The sequence below is a fragment of the Rhinolophus sinicus genome, chromosome 2 (genome assembly GCF_057876585.1).
Source record: "Rhinolophus sinicus isolate RSI-liver-muscle chromosome 2, RSI-T2T, whole genome shotgun sequence".
Taxonomy (NCBI): domain Eukaryota; kingdom Metazoa; phylum Chordata; class Mammalia; order Chiroptera; family Rhinolophidae; genus Rhinolophus; species Rhinolophus sinicus.
In genome coordinates, this window is record NC_142502.1 from 102,306,931 (window position 1) to 102,322,648 (window position 15,718).

Genomic DNA, 15,718 nt, shown 5'->3' on the forward strand with positions numbered 1-15,718 from the left:
CACCTTTCCCCTCCACACAAATCAATAACGGCCCCAGGGGAGCAGCTCCCTGGCACAGGTGCAGGAGGGAGCTGGGAGCAGTTGAGCCCAGCTCAGGACAGAGCCAGGAGGGGGCGGCAGTGGGACATCACCTCCCTCCTTCCCCTGAGGGTCTTTTCAGCCCAGGCTCTCACTCCCTGATGTGTTTAGACACCGCCTTGATCCACCAGAGTCAGGAAGCCCAGCTTCACCCCCACCACCTTGGGGGACACACGTGGGTGAGTCCTGTGCTTCAACAGCGACAGAGAGAGTCAAAGTGTGATGCCGCGGGCTACGTGGCTGGAGAAGATGGGACCCAACTATTGGGAGCAGAAGGATTTCATGAAAACCATAGCAGAACATTCCCGTGGCGCTGGAGGTAAAGCAGAGCTTGGACCATCGAGGCAAGGCCTGTGAGTGACCTCAGGTTCCTTACACAGACGTCAGGCTCCTCTCACCTGTGAGGAGGGGAGGGTCTTCACCAGTTGTGTGGGGACACAGTGACCCCTCACAGCCTGGACCAACGTGTGGCGTTTTGCTTTGGGCTTCATTTTCAATCTGGGTTTTGATAAAGATGAACTGGAACTTGAAGCAACGTAATCAGTGGGGAGGGTCTGTGGGAGGAGCGAGGGCTCCTGGAAGGTCTTGTGCTCTAAGTGATCCCGAGACCCCTAAGGAAGAATGCTATTCTGTAATAAAGCTCCAGGTTCTAACTTCCCCTCATTAACTGTCCTTCTCTCCCATCAGTACCCTCCACCTTGGCACGCAGGCAGAGTGTGCACGTGGCTGCCATCTGCATGCTCTGGGTTGCAACCCTGTTTTTTCCCCTGAATGAATCCTTTGGTGACACAACACCTCGTGGTTATTATTTCTCAGCTGACAGTTTTGACGGACTGTTGGTCCAGAGTCCCAGCCTTGCAGAGGTTGCCCTGCTGCGTGATGGCCCCAACGGGAGCTTCCTCAGGGGACAGTCTCCCAGGATGGTGAGGGTTTCCTCTCTGTGAACAGGGACCCACAGCCTGGAAAGTGACAGGCAGGTTGGCTACACAGACCAAGCACAACTGGGGAAAGATTTGTCTTGCAAAGACTTTGAGCCACTTCTTGACTGAAGGGCATGTGCACCTGCTACTCAACACCCCGAGGTCTGGAATGAGACACTGCAGCCACCCCTTCATGATCGCCCTCAGGGAGGGAGAGAATCCTCTGAGGCCTCACTCAGGGGAGGGCAGGGAAAGGACTGAACCCTGAATCCTCCTCTGGCACTCGTGGTCCTGGCAGGTGACCGTGGTGTGTGCGGGATTTCAGACACATTCCTGGTGTGTAACTTGCCCAGAGTCACCCTAGTTCTGTTCATGTCCTTTTAAAGGATCCTGTGGCTTTGGGAGGGTCAGAGGGAGGCCACTGGGACAGGAGGAAAAGTCAGTGACAACAAAGGAGCAGCACTTCCTGTAACGGACTTTGGTCCTGAGATGTTCTGTGGGAGCAAGTGTACAGGGGAGACTTTCCTGTCCTTCCCCTCTGTCCCCAGTACCCCCCCTTGGGCCTGTGGCCCCCACCCCTGAGCTGTCACTCACCCTGACGTTGCTCCCCCTCCATTAAGATCAAATGCTCTCCTTCCCTCCCCTTCAGAACTGGAGCTCCCAGCACTGTGCTCCCTCTCAGCCTAGAAAGTAGTTTGTCCCCCGACTGCTGGTTAAGGAGGAGGTGATTCAGGAAACACAGGCTACCACTTAGAAACGAGAAATTCTGATAAAATATAGTTCACGTCCTTGAAACCCTCCACATGCAAACACAGTGAGGGGATCCAGCCAAGGTCTAGGGCAGGACCACTGCCTGGGGAGCTGAGGTCAGAGGGCCCAGAGCTCCGGAGTCACTTTCGCTCTGAGGGCATTTGCCAAACCTGAGTTCAGCAAGAACTCTGTCTGAGCTTTTGGCTCCCCCTTGAGGGACTGAGCAGAAAAGGAGGTGAAAGCTGGCGCCCAACGAGGGTGGTACCCAGATACACTAACCCCCACATTAAGCAGTGACTCTGAAATGCTGCTTCCTAGAAACGTGAGTGAATCTGAAATAAACAGTCCGCTCAGGACCTTACAGTCACTTATGGTTTCTCCATCTCTGGGTGATAAGGGATGACTCGGCCCTCAGACTGCGGTTCGGCATCATGGCAAACATCTCCTTGGGCACCAAGAAACAACTAGGACAACCACCCTGAATAAGATAGCACCACTTTAGGCTGCAAATAATTCCTACACACAACATTTTTATTATTTTTATTTTTTTAAAAAAAGTTCTGGCCAGTTTTATTAAAGAAAAATCTGCATGAGTTACTTTTCCCCACTCTGTCCTGGCTTCTGCTAATGACGTCAGAACCCCCTGGATCAGTGGTAGCCAGTGCACATGCTCTGTAGAGTTCTCCACATGCTGTGCCGTTCAATATTGTTGCTTCTGTGGTGATGGCCACCCGTCCTGGCCAACATGGCTCTGTTTCATATTTCCTCACGGTTGGAAAGTGTTGGCGAGGATTACCAGTTTTCCTTTGCCTTGTCTGATCATTTTCAGAGTCTGCTTGTATCCCAACGTGTACTTTCCACTTCTCATAACAAGTTGGAGCCTAGAGTTGATCAACTCCAGCAACTTTTTCGTCTTCTTTGCAGCCCCCATATTCCTGCCTTAGGTGTGGGTCGGTCCCCAACCAAGAGCAGCCGCCAAGACAGCAGGGGAGTTGGAGAGGTCTACACGTAGTATTTTTAAAAACGGCCCAGCATACTAGCAAAGCCAACCAAGACGACATGAGCCAGAATACGCGGTAACAAGTTTCAGTTGAGGCGGACGGCAAAAACTTTGGAATCTGTAAATATGAGGCACATGCAGTAAAACAAGTGTGCTTTCCATGTTCAAATACAGATACAAAAGAATTTCAGCGGGGAACTGGAAATTATAAAAGGTGACATAGCAGATTTTAAAAGGGACATGTATTAGTTTGCTATGGCTGCTGTAACAAAGGACAACAAGCTAGATGGCTTGAAACAGCAGGAATTTATTGGGTCACAGTTCTGGAGGCTGGAGGCCTGAAATGAAGGTGTTGGAAGGCCACGCCCCCTCAGAGATTCTGGCTACAATCCTTTCTGCCTCCTCCTAGCTTCTGGTGGCTGCTGGCAGTGGTTGGCATTCCTTCGTTTGCAGCTGACCTCTGCCAGTCCAATCTCTGCCTCCATCTTCATATGCTATTTTCCCTGTTTTGTCACACAAACTTCCCTCTGTGCATGTCTGTCTCTGTGTCCAAATTTCCTGTTTTTGTAAGGACACCACTCATATTGGGGTCACCACCCTAATGAACCCATCTTAACTGGTTAAAGCTGCAAAGGTCCAATTTCCAAATAAGGTCACACTCTGAGATACAGGGGGTTGTTTGCAACATACCTTTTGGGGGGAACACAACTCAGCATAGAACAGAACCCAGTAGAAATTTTAAAATTGAAAAAACGGATAACTAAAATTGAGACCAAATGCATAGGTTTAAAAGCAGAGAAGACATCTTTAGAGATAAAAAGAGGGAATGAAATAATGGAAGCTGGGTCATCCTAGAATCCAGTTTGAAATAGAATCTCCTCTTCCCACCCTCAGGCTGTGGCTATGGCTGACTTTCTTCATTATCTTCCCTCAAACCCAGCGAGTCTGTCCATTCTCTAGTTGAATGTGTCTGTTGAAGGGACTGTGATAGGAGACACTTATCTCCCAAATCCCTTCTGACTCTTCTGACCCTCTCAAGTATCACCGTCAGCATATGTGACCTGTCACACAAGGCCTGATGGGAAGCGGCCCAGGCATTTTACCCGGCAGAGATCACTCTGAACTGTTGCAAGTTGAAGAGCCCCAGACCCGGGACACAGAGCTTGTGGCCACCAGGTCTGCAGCAGACAGGACGCTCCACAGGTGGGCAGCTATCGTGAAGCCTCCTGGAGGGGAGCAGAGACACACGTGCCACGTGCAGCATAAGAGCTGCCCAGGCCCCTCATCCTGAGATGAGGTAGGAAGGGAGGCAAGGCTGGAAGCCCCTTCTCAGAACCACTATAGCAGGTGCTGTTCTGGGTCCCTGTGGCCAGGTCAGGCTCTTGCCATTCTCTTCTCTGACCCCCGTCCCAGCACTTCCCAATCACTGCAGGGACCGTGGCTGGCCTGAAGCTCCTGCTGCTCTAACCCTTGTAACTGGGACGTGTGAGAAGATACCGGGCATGGAGGGGTGGATACGGGGTTCCCGTCTGTCAGGTCTCATCCCACATGGTTCATTGGGCATAGCATCTGTCCTTGTTACTGCTGGGGCCAGGGATGGTGACCGAGGCAGGTGACAAATCATGGGAGGGAGCCAGGATGACAAATAACGTGGGGGAGAGGTCACAGGTTGGTCTTGTGGCCATTTGTCACCCAGCAGGAGAGGTTAAAGGTGGGAGACATGACTCCTGGGGACTAGAAGCTCGGCAGCCGGGACACTGAGAAACTGCAGGGAGGAGGCAGAGGCGGGAGGCTGGGGACTTGGCGAATCAGTGTGTCCAGTTCCCAGGAGCCCTGGATCCAGAGTGACCTGTGTCACAAGGGAGCACCAGCCTCTGTGGTCACCTCAGGGCTTCACAGGCTTGGTCTCAGCCCACATTTCCTTTGCTTCTCCATTTGGTTCTAGGCAGCAAGGTTGCAAATTTCCCTGAAAGTCCATCTTAGGGACCAGGGCTTCTGGAAATCAGATCCTCTTGTCATCAGGGTCACCCTTACAAAAATGTGTCCTTTTCACATTTCTTATAAAATGTCAACAAACAAGGTCCTCAGGAAAAATGAATGTGTAGGCAGGCAGGTGAGTGTAGATGGTCCCTAAGAGATGTGTGACTGGGCGGGTAAATGGAGAAACTGCTCAGACACTGATGGAAGATCAGAGGCTGTTTTCCAGTCTGGGACCCTGGGTGCCCACACAGTCAGAGTTTATATTAATCAGGGGAAGATCTGCTCCTGAAGAACGGACCTCCAGGAAGGTGACTGTCTAGTGCCAGCGTTTTCCCTTCCCCTAATTGTTTCCTGATCGTATTTGCTGTCTTAAGGTAAACCTACTAAACCATCAACAAAATGAAAAGACAACCTGCTGAATGGGAGATATTCAGAAATGATACATCAGATAGGGAGTAGTATTCAAAATATATATGAAACTCACATGAATTAACATTAAAAAAAAATCAAACAATCCAATTTAAAAATGGGCGGAGGACCTGAACAGACATTACACCAAAGAGGACATACAGATGGCCAATAGACATAGGAAAAGATGCTCAATGTCACTAATCATTAGAGAAATGCAAATAAAAACCACAATGAGGTATCACCTCACACCTGTCAGAATGGCCATTATCAATAAACGAAGATGTGGAGAACAGGGAACCCTGGTGCTCTCTCTGTTGGTGAGGCTGTAATTGGTGCAGCCACTATGGAAAACAGAATGGAGATTCCTCAAACTAAAACAAGAGCTGCTGTATGATCCAGCAAGTCCAATTTTGGGTATTTATCCAAAGAAAACAAAAACACTAAATTGAAAAGTTATATGCACTCCTATGTTCACTGTAGCATTATTAGTATTAGCTAAGACATGGAAACAACCTACGTGTCCATCAGTAGATGAATGGATAAAGAAGATGTGTGTGTGTGTGTGTGTGTGTGTGTGTGTGTGTGTGTGTGTATACCGTGTTTCCCTGAAAATAAGACCTAGCCGGACCATCAGCTGTAATGCGTCTTTTGGAGCAAAAATTAATATGAGACCTGATCTTATTTTACTATAATATAAGATCGGGTCTCATATTAATTTTTGCTCCAAAGGATGCATTAGAACTGATTGATCAGCTAGGTCTTATTTTCGGGGAAACACAGTATATAATAAAATCTTGCCATTTGTGTCAACATGGATGGACCTAGAGGACATTATGCTAAGTGAAATAAGTCACACGAATATAAATACTGTATGATTTTACCTATGTATGTAATTTAACAAAACAACAGAAATAGATCCATAGATATACAGACAAGCTGATGGTTGCCAGAGAGGAAGTGGGAGGGGGATGGAAATAAAGAAAAAAATAAGGACAAAAGAATCATAATAATAAAACAGCACGACTAAAGTTTGATGAAATGGAGGGAAGAGAAACTAGTGGTGGGATTTGTTTCCATCCCAAGTGAATCTCAGTTGGTTGCAAAATGACTGATGATTTCCCTGCACAGACCAGAATCCGGCCTCTTACACAGCAGTGAGCACAGCCTGTGCAGGGCCTGTTAGCCATGTCGTCACCTCAGACACCTGACCTGTGCCCAGTGCTCACAGCGTCCTCGACACGGCCATGTTACACGCAACGTCACTTTACTCCTTAGTCTGCGTAGGTGACGGCCCTCAGGTACTCAAGATTACATCCTTTTCCAGACTCACAGTTTGTAAGTCACAACCTGAATGGACTTTAAAGCTTGTATCTGACCACCTTCTCCATTGCTCCCCACCCTGGAATGAAAAGTGTGCTCACCACCTACAACAGTGACACATCCTGTGAGGTGTTCTGTTCCTCAGAGAAGAGGCTTCGAGTAATGACCTACACCTGATAATACCCAGCGTTAATTCTGACCACGCATGCTTGAAACGACAGCATCAAAATGAATAAAATACATAAGAGTACATTTAACTAAGGATGCAAAACAATAAAGCTGAACTCACTGGCTCTGCCTAGAACACGATGATACCCAGCTGTCCTGACGCTTCAATGCACCACTAGGGCCTCCCTGGGATGCTGTGTCCTTGTACGTGGACGGAGGGGTCCAATGTCAACTTGTAAGTACGTACAGGACAGAGCAGGAGGAAGCTGATCTCAATAACCTTTAGGAAAAAGGAGCAGAGCCGAAAGCTGTACCCCCACGTGAGTCTGCCTTCAGCACCCCCTCTCCTGGGTCCTCTGCTCAGCTCTTCTTTACTGCCCATCTCTAATCAGGCTCTTGTCCAGTGCCCAGGACCCTCGTGTTCTCAACGCTTCCTGAGGTCCTGTCCTCAAGGTCCCGACAAGACAAGAAGTTGAGTCGGGGGGACCTAGGACTGAGCTACAGGGAGGTTGTGATGTTTTGAACGTGGGGTGTGAGACGGGCTGTGAGGACACTCAGCGTGTTTAAGTGATTAGCGGTTGACCCGAGTCTGTTACCACTTACTTCTATAGCTGCAGAGCTGCGTGTGTGGACCAGTGAGACACGAGCTGTTCGTCCTCCCACTTGGTCTGTCTGTGGACCCCTGATTCTCTTAGTCCAGCTGCTCCGCTGAGGGGTCTATCCTCCCCGTGTAGCACGTAGGACGTAGGGAGAAGGGTCCACTCTCCTGCTCGCTCAGGCCTATGGTTCCTGCCCTGGACCAACTTTCTTTTTCCAGGGATGACGGGAAACGTCTTTCTTCCCACCCTTGCCTCCTCGTGGGGGGAGTGGTCCTTCTTTTTCCTTGTTACTTACTTTCTCTGAATGGGAATCACACTGTTTGATTATTTTTTCTGTTACTTTTCTCCAGGATGGGGACGGGTAGTTTAATAAAAGGAGTGGAATATTGTCACAATTTTTCAAAAAAAATAAACGTGAAACCTGAACATCTTTTATAAAGCATATGCTTGCTGTGCTGGGGCAAGTGGCAGATAGGAGACAGGAAAATGGCAGGTGGGAGGTAAATGATACAAACCTTCTCTGTGCTCAGTAAATAAATACTCTGCTCTGAGTTGATCACTTCTTGTGTCTTTTGTCTACCTTCTCCCTTTGTATCGTAATTCATACTTGTTTTCTGCAGGCTGTCATATCACCAGGTTGTAGGATTTCAGACATCCCTGAGCCAAGTCCCCAAAACCACGGAGCCCCAGGGCTGGCACGTCATGGTTACACCGTGACAGGTGTTCATCTGGCCCTTAGCCTCAGTCTCTTTGTTTATGTTATGTTTGTTTTTAAATTCACTTTATACAGGCTATGTCATGGTGTTTTGGAAGAGAACTATCGTCTCCTCCAGCTGCCACCTGTCTCTGATGATGGGATCTTGTTTTCTTTGCTGAGAACCAAGATGACCCAGAGCAACTTCTGCCCAGGGCTCTGTCTGGATTCCAGCTAATGAGTCCAGTTCTTCTTGGAGCACCTCAAGCGTTTCACTGTTTAGTTAATGACTCAGCCTTTTTCTGTGATGGGCAATGGCGGATTCCTAGTCTATAGGAGTTGTCCTTTTCCTGTCCGCCAATACAGGAGTGTTACAAGGGGAACTAATGGATTTAAGTAGCCCCTGAGTAAGAAACTTAGAAATTACAGGCTGAAGCCCAGCCCTTGCCTCAGGCCTTAGAGGGTACTGCTTCTGGGGGAGAAACTGTGAGGGATCCCTAGACTAATGAGGACTGGGGTTCTTAGCCCGGCCAGGAATTCCAGTGTCTCAGACACTAGGTCACTTTGACTCTTCCATGTAGGGGTGAGAGTATTCAGAGGGGCTTCAGTTTGTGTAACTAACATTTGGAGGGGCGGTCTTAGGACAGGATTTTCTCCTATAACTAAACTATTTTCATTCCTAACAATTGGAGAAGGTCCTTCCCAAGGAGAGGAGTTGGGCATTCAGGGACTACAAGAAAGGAATGAATGAATAATACCCGTCCCGATATGGGAGAGCCCCCTCACTATAGAAGGTTTAAGCCCCTTCACTACAGAAGTTTTAAGTCCCCTCAGTATAGAAATGTTAAGCGTCCCTTTCCCTAGTTTGTTAGCTCCTTAGCCCCTGGTCTTAATCACTCTTCTAATCAGTTTCTAAATCCTAAACTAAGGATTGCTCCTAGCCTAAATCACAGAATGCGTCTCACCCCTGCCTAATAACTACTGAAAAGCCTGTGAGCTATAATCATTGTAGCCCAACATTCCCCAAGCCATTCCAGACCTAACTCTTGGATAAATAAACGCCATCCCAGAGACCGAATGGGTATTAACACTCCTCCAGGCCAGTCCAGACCTAACCCTGGGCTTTGAGTCCCATCCCTGGAGCCAGCGCTTTTGATTTATTAATTAATATCTGTCTCTCCTCATCTAGGGGCCATTGGGATACAAATTATATCCCAGGGAGGCTTCTAGTACACCCCAACCAAGGAAGAAGAGACCCCCCCTTTTTAATACTTAAGAACAGATAGGGTGCGAGTTCTGTGACTCCCCATTAGGTAGGGACAGCACTACCCCCCTTCTCAGCTTGAAGCAGATACAGAAGAAGAGACCTCCCATCCCTCAACTCCCCACACAGATTCATGGGGATCACGTCTCTCAGGGAAAACAAGGCAGGCAGTTAGGTAATGGGGTCTCTGCATTCCTGCACAACCAACACAATCTACGGGGAGCACCGCCTGGAGACCTAGCGCACAGCAGGCCCAGGGCAGGTGCTGAGAAGGGCCTGCTCTCCGTACAGCCTTACATCAGAGCAAGGACAGCTGTCACATGCGCGGCCCATTTCCCTGCAGAGTCCCTTTTGCTTCCCTCCTCCTTCCAGGCCCCTTGGGCAGGTACAGCCCTCCTCAGGCTCACAGCTGGAGGAGAGAAACCCCCACACACACCCACACACCCCGCAGTTCACAACTGCATGTGGAGGCCCCGCTGGTTCCGAATTAGGATCTCATGTCCAAGGCCAGTGTCAGCCTATCTGACCACCACTACAGCTTCCCTTTAGCCAGGAGGGTTTCGCACCGTCACCGCTCACACCCCAACACTCTCAGTGCTGCACAACCTCTTGCACAGCCACCACCTCGCATCTGATGAGCTCTGTGACTTGTCAGCCCTGAATCCTACGGGTTACACTGTTTTCTTCAAGTCTCCCAGCTGCCAATATCAAGATCCTCACTCGATACCAAGATTCAAGTACAATTTTACACTTCAGTCTTCCCCTGTGAGAAAGGAAGCTTTTGTCCGTTTCGATTTGGGCAATTTTCACATGGTCAACAATCTGTCCTGGTGGGTAGATTTTAGTGTTGCTGCATTTTCCTCTACCACTTACCCACTTACTTTCCTCCCCACCCTTCAATGGTGGCCTCACGACAGACTGAACCATGTGCCCTTCTCCTACCATGGGCTCCCCTGTGGTCTTTTTTTTTTAACTTTTAAAATGTGATATAACTTGTACACAGTAACTACACAAATCTCAAGTGTACACATGGATGACTTCATATGTACCGGGGGTGTCAAAAAAATGTAGACAAGTGGACACTTTGGTCAACGTTGCTCAAGCAGTAGTTCCCCGTCATCAGAAGTGTCTGGACGCTGATGGGAACCACTCTGGGCACCTCTTGTAAATGCAGGCGTCAAACGTGACTTGTATTCATCTTTTGTTATCGGTATATAGTGAGTATTACAATTTTAATAGTTTTCCTTTCTTACAATGTACATACATTTTTTGGCACCCTCTGTATACAGAAAACCACGCGGATCAAGGTGAAGAACACGTCCTGCCCCAGAAGGCTCACGCTCCTCCCCAGTCAACACTCCCCACCAACCACTGACCTCAATCAACATCAACGAGTTTTGCCTGTTCTTGAACTTCACATAAATGCTTTCCTATCATCTTATTTCAAAACCTTCATCTTTTTACAAATTATTATTTGAGATATAATTGACAAGCATTGTGACAGTTTAAGCTGTACAATGTGCTGGCTTGATACATTTATCTATTGCAATTTATTACCACCAATGGGTTAGCTAACACCTCCATCACGTCACATAATTATAATTTCTTTGTTCTGGTGAGAACAATTAAGACCTAGTCTCCTAGCAACTGTGAAGTTTATAATGTAGCGCTGTTGGCTATAATCCCTACGCTGTGCGTTAGATCTCCAGGACTGACTTACCTATTAGCTGCAAGTTTCCGAAGCCTGATTCTTAACCATGTGGTACATATCGCCTCCTATTTTCCTAGGCATCCGTACAAGGACCATGTGATGTATTAAGTACACAGGGCTCTTATGCACGCATATAACTGAGAGAACTTAAAAAGATGTTTTATTCCACCAAGTTACCATGTGACCCAGCCATTCCACTCCTACATATACTCAGAAGAATTGAAAACATACATCCACACAAAAACTTCACATGAATTTCATAGCATTATTCACAATAGCCAAAAAGTGGAAACAATGTAAATGGACATCAACTAACAAATGGATAAACAAAATGACGCACAGCCATATAATATTATTTAGCCATAATAAGGAATAAAATACTGATACGAATGAGCCTTGAAAACATTATACTGAATAAAAGAATCCAGAAAAGGCCTCATATCACAGTACTCCATTTATAAGAAATGTCCAGAAGGTAAATCTATAGAAAAGGGAAGATCAGTGGTTGCCAGGGGCTGAGGAGGGTGGGGAGGGGTGGACGGTGACTACTAATTAATATGAGGTTTCTTTTTGGGGTGATAAAAATGTACTGAAATTAGTGGTGATGGTTGTACAAAACCATCACACTCTAGATGAATACACTAAAAACCACTGAAAAATGGGTGAATTTTTACGGTATGTGAATTATATCTCAATAAAGCTGTTGTTTTTAAAAAAAAAAGTTTAATTCATTGTGAACTTAGGCTATTTTACTAAATAAAATTCCTACTTGTTTGTCATTAAGGTCGCTGGATCATGATCAAAGAAACTGAAAGTAATCTGACATTGCTTTGAATTTTCACCTTTCAGTTTGCAAAGAAAAGTAAACTAGTGTCACTTTTAGGTTGCAATGGGCCTAAAGACAGTTGTCCATGTCATTTCTCCACCAGGAGAAAGTGTTTCTTCACTAAAATGGAAAGAGTACAAATGCAAACCTTCTATTCTTGAGAAAATGCCCTAACGTTTTCCTTAAATCAAAGCACTTACTATCTAAAAGTAGTTCTCCCCATAACCAGGGGATCCTGGAGGCTTCCCTGCTAAAAGCACGTAACTAAACAATATTTTCCCTCAACAACCAAGGTATAAAAACTACTGTCATCATGGCAACACTTTGATGTCTCAAGATAAACAATGAACATAAACACCTAGCAACAGGGTAAGGATCTGAGTAAAGGTTTATTTATTTGCTCTAAGAATAAGAGTACTAATTACTAGTATATATTGAGCAACCATAATGTACTAAATAAACACTGTCCTTGGTTCTTTACAAATAGGATATTAAATGAAGTCCTCACAGAAACCTTCAGAAAAGTATTTTTATCCTCATTTTATAGATCAGGAAATTGAGGCCTAGAGAAATTGAGCAAACCATCTGTCCTTAATCACACAGGTAAAAGGATCCAAATAATAACCCAAGTCTTTCTGAACTGAAATGGTCCCTCCTCTATCCCTCTATGTTCCTCTTCAAAATGAAAAAGGAAGCCAGAAACTTGAGAAAACTGAACAGACTCCTCTTCCTATCTTGCAAAAGTAGTGCCTTGAAAAAAGGTGACTGTTCCTATTGTCCAAATAGGAAACACAGAAAACAAAAGATTGTTAATAACAACCAGCACTCAGTAGGCACAAAAGACCATGCATGTCCCACATCTCATCTACTGCCTCCTGATTTAACAGTTCTCCCATTGATTCTGATTATAACCCTAGGATGTCAACATTTAATGACCTCACTACAGAAAACCCCAGAGAACAACAGTTGGTGAGACTGGAGAGCTCACTAGACCAGGAAGGAAAAGGAATCAGTTGGCAGGAAGTGGTGCTTATCTAAAAACATAAAAGTCTTTAGCACTGACATTAACACTGTAATTCCACAGCACTTTCATCTGAAGCTATCTCTGCATTCCCTTGCAGTATTTTAATCCTGTGTCAGCTAATTCCCACCGTTCTCCATATGTCTAATAGGATCCTAAATAAGTCTGCTATATAGCGACCACTGACCCTCATTTCTCTCTTGCTATTAAAAAAAAAAAAAAAAAAAAAAAAGAGGTCAAGGGCTGGCCCGGTGGCTCAGGGGGTTAGAGCTCCGTGCTCCTAACTCCGAAGGCTGCTGGTTTGATTCCCACATGGGCCAGTGGGCTCTCAACCACAAGGTTGCCAGTTCAATTCCTCGAGTCCCACAAGGGATGGTGGGCAGCGCCCCCTGCAACTAAAATTGAACACGGCACCTTGAGCTCAGCTGCCGCTGAGCTCCCGATGGCTCGGTTGGAGTGTGTCCTCTCAACCACAAGGTTGCCAGTTCGACTCACACAAGGGATGGTGGGCTGTGCCCCCTGCAACTAGCAACGGCAACTGGACCTGGAGCTGAGCTGTGCCCTCCACAACTAAGACTGAAAGGACAACAACTTGACTTGAAAAAAAAAGTCCTGAAAGTGCACACTGTTCCCCAATAAAGTCCTGTTCCCCTTCCCCAATAAAAAAAAAATCTAAAAAAAAAAAAAAAGGTCACAAGTTCAAAGGATTTTCCCAGAAGGAAAAGACCCGAATCAATGAGGAAAGGTAGCAAGTGGGGCAACCCACATGAATTTCATCACCAAGCAGACTGTGGCTGTCAGAAATCTTAAATTCACCACTGAAACATACACTCCTCCTTATACTTCTCAGGACTCTGCCCTGAGAATTTGCTACAGTTTCAAATAAATTTAAACTGTAAACCAACAGCAGATCAATGGACTTACAATTGCTAAGGGTCTCAACATACACCAAAAAGGAAAAAAAAAAAAAGTAGTTTAGAAGGTCTGCTCTCCATCCAATCAACTGAAGAATGAAAATTTAGTGCATTTCCACAAAAAGAACAATACAACGCAGGAGGGTAAGGGGCCACTTGGGGTTGAATAAATCCTTAGAAAAGGCTAAAGAAATAACCTCAATTCTTGGGTCACCCATTAATAATTCCTAATGGGAAAAGGCCAACTGAAGATAAAGTAAGGTCGGGCTCGAGACTTTTCCTCATTTCTCCTGTCTCCCTGTAGACGGTCCCAAGCTCCCAGCAGAACCTTGTTGGAATCCAGGGAAAAGGTGCCTACGTGCCGAGCTGGAGGAGCAGGGGAAGGGGCCATCCGTGTCCAAACAACCACCTGTGCGCGGGGGAGACCCCCCAAGAGAGTTCTGTTTAAAGTGAGAAGCAGTTCCAGGGCCGGGCCTCCTCACCCATGACGGACACAGGCTACTCATCCCACTCCAGGGTCTCTTACGCCCGGACTCCGGCCACCGCCCGGCTGAGGGCAGCCCCCCCAGAGCCCTCCCCCCCAGACCCCGGGCTGCTCCCACAACCAGCCGTCCCCACAGCTTGCTGCCTGCGTCTCAGCCTGACAGCTGCCCTGCCGCCACCAGGCAGCCCCAGCTCCCCAAGCCCACGTTCCCCAAACCAGCCTGCCGGGGTCGGCGGGACCCCAGGCCCGCGAGATTCAGGGCTTCCGATCTGGAAGGGTTTGGTCCAATCCCCTCTTCCTCCTCTCAGCTCCTGGGCTCACCTCCCGGCAGCTTGGCGCTCCTCTTCCAAAACTGCTTGCTGTTCTCGGCAGCCATTGCTCTGGCCCGGGGAAGGCCTGGTAGGCGGGCCGGGGGGTACTCGGCGAGATGCCCCCAGGACCCCACAATCGGAGGGCCAACCCAGGCCGCTTCCCCCGCTGCCGGTCACCGGCCCCTAGGTGCTGGGACCGCCATCCTGGATATGGGCACCTCCCCACCCAGCGCCGCTGCCATTGGTGGACAGCCAGGCCGTGGTCGGACGAACCAATCAGGAGCCGGAATCCTGCAAGCCGCTGAAGCCGAGCGGTGACGTCAGGGGCCGGGCTCACAGGTGGACCGGGAAGGCGGAGCTCGGACCGGCAGGGAGGCGGGGCTGAAAGTTCCTTAACCTGGCGAGGGGAAGAAGGAGGTAAAGGACCTATGGGAAGAGGAATGGGTAGTTTTCTTTGCGGGGAATGAGGTTCTCGAGTCTAATTTTTTTTGGGAAGAGAGAGCATATGCATTTATTTATATACACAAATATTGACCTAAAAATAAGGGCCCATGTGTTGTTTGCAGCCCGTTTTAAAATCTCCCACCCAGCTCAATGACACTGGTTATTACCCTCTGTTTCCCTTTTCGTTTTGACCCCAATTTTTTTTCTTTTTTCTTTTTTTAAATCTGTGAAGGAAGATCAATCCGGGTCCGATAGCGTGTGGTTGCTAACTGTTAAACACGTGAGTAACGGTTGGTTCATAAGAATCTTCGTCTCCTCTGTTCATTGAACACTATTGAAGGACTTGTGCTGTGGGTGAAGTTCAAATGATCTAATCCCTGTTTCAACCAATAACTGTCACTTTCTGACCAGAACCCAGATGCTGACAAAGTATTCATCCAATTCAGACCAGCAAGTAACGTTTCTTGCGAGGCCATAATATGTCTCCATGGCATGAATCACAAAGATTAAGAATATAACCCCAAACAGACTTAATTTCTCTTATTAATCTATTATCAGTTGTTCACCCTTGACTTTATTTTCAATCTAGTTTTAAATCCGGAATGAGATTTAATATTAGCATTTTGAATCCTTTGAATACTCTTGTCGGTGGTTTTCGCTCTTTTTGAGTTTCTGTGGTTGTGCATCAGTGATGAGGGGCGTGTGCAGAAAGCACACACCAGTCAGAATAGTTTCCATCCCAACAAAGGACTGTTGAGGTGGCTTGTTTATTGCTACCACTTGTCTTTCCACATATTGGAGAATACTTAAAGGACACCCTGTC

At 47.2% G+C, this 15,718-nt stretch overlaps 1 long non-coding RNA gene across 1 annotated transcript; it reads right to left on the reverse strand.

Moving 5' to 3' along the window:
• Positions 1-2,274: 2,274 nt before the first annotated feature.
• Positions 2,275-14,694, reverse strand: LOC148758861 (uncharacterized). The gene is made up of 2 exons (XR_016020339.1): positions 14,462-14,694; positions 2,275-2,866 (listed from the first exon to the last, which is right to left on the reverse strand). It is a non-coding gene; the product is annotated as an uncharacterized LOC148758861 (long non-coding RNA).
• Positions 14,695-15,718: the final 1,024 nt, after the last annotated feature.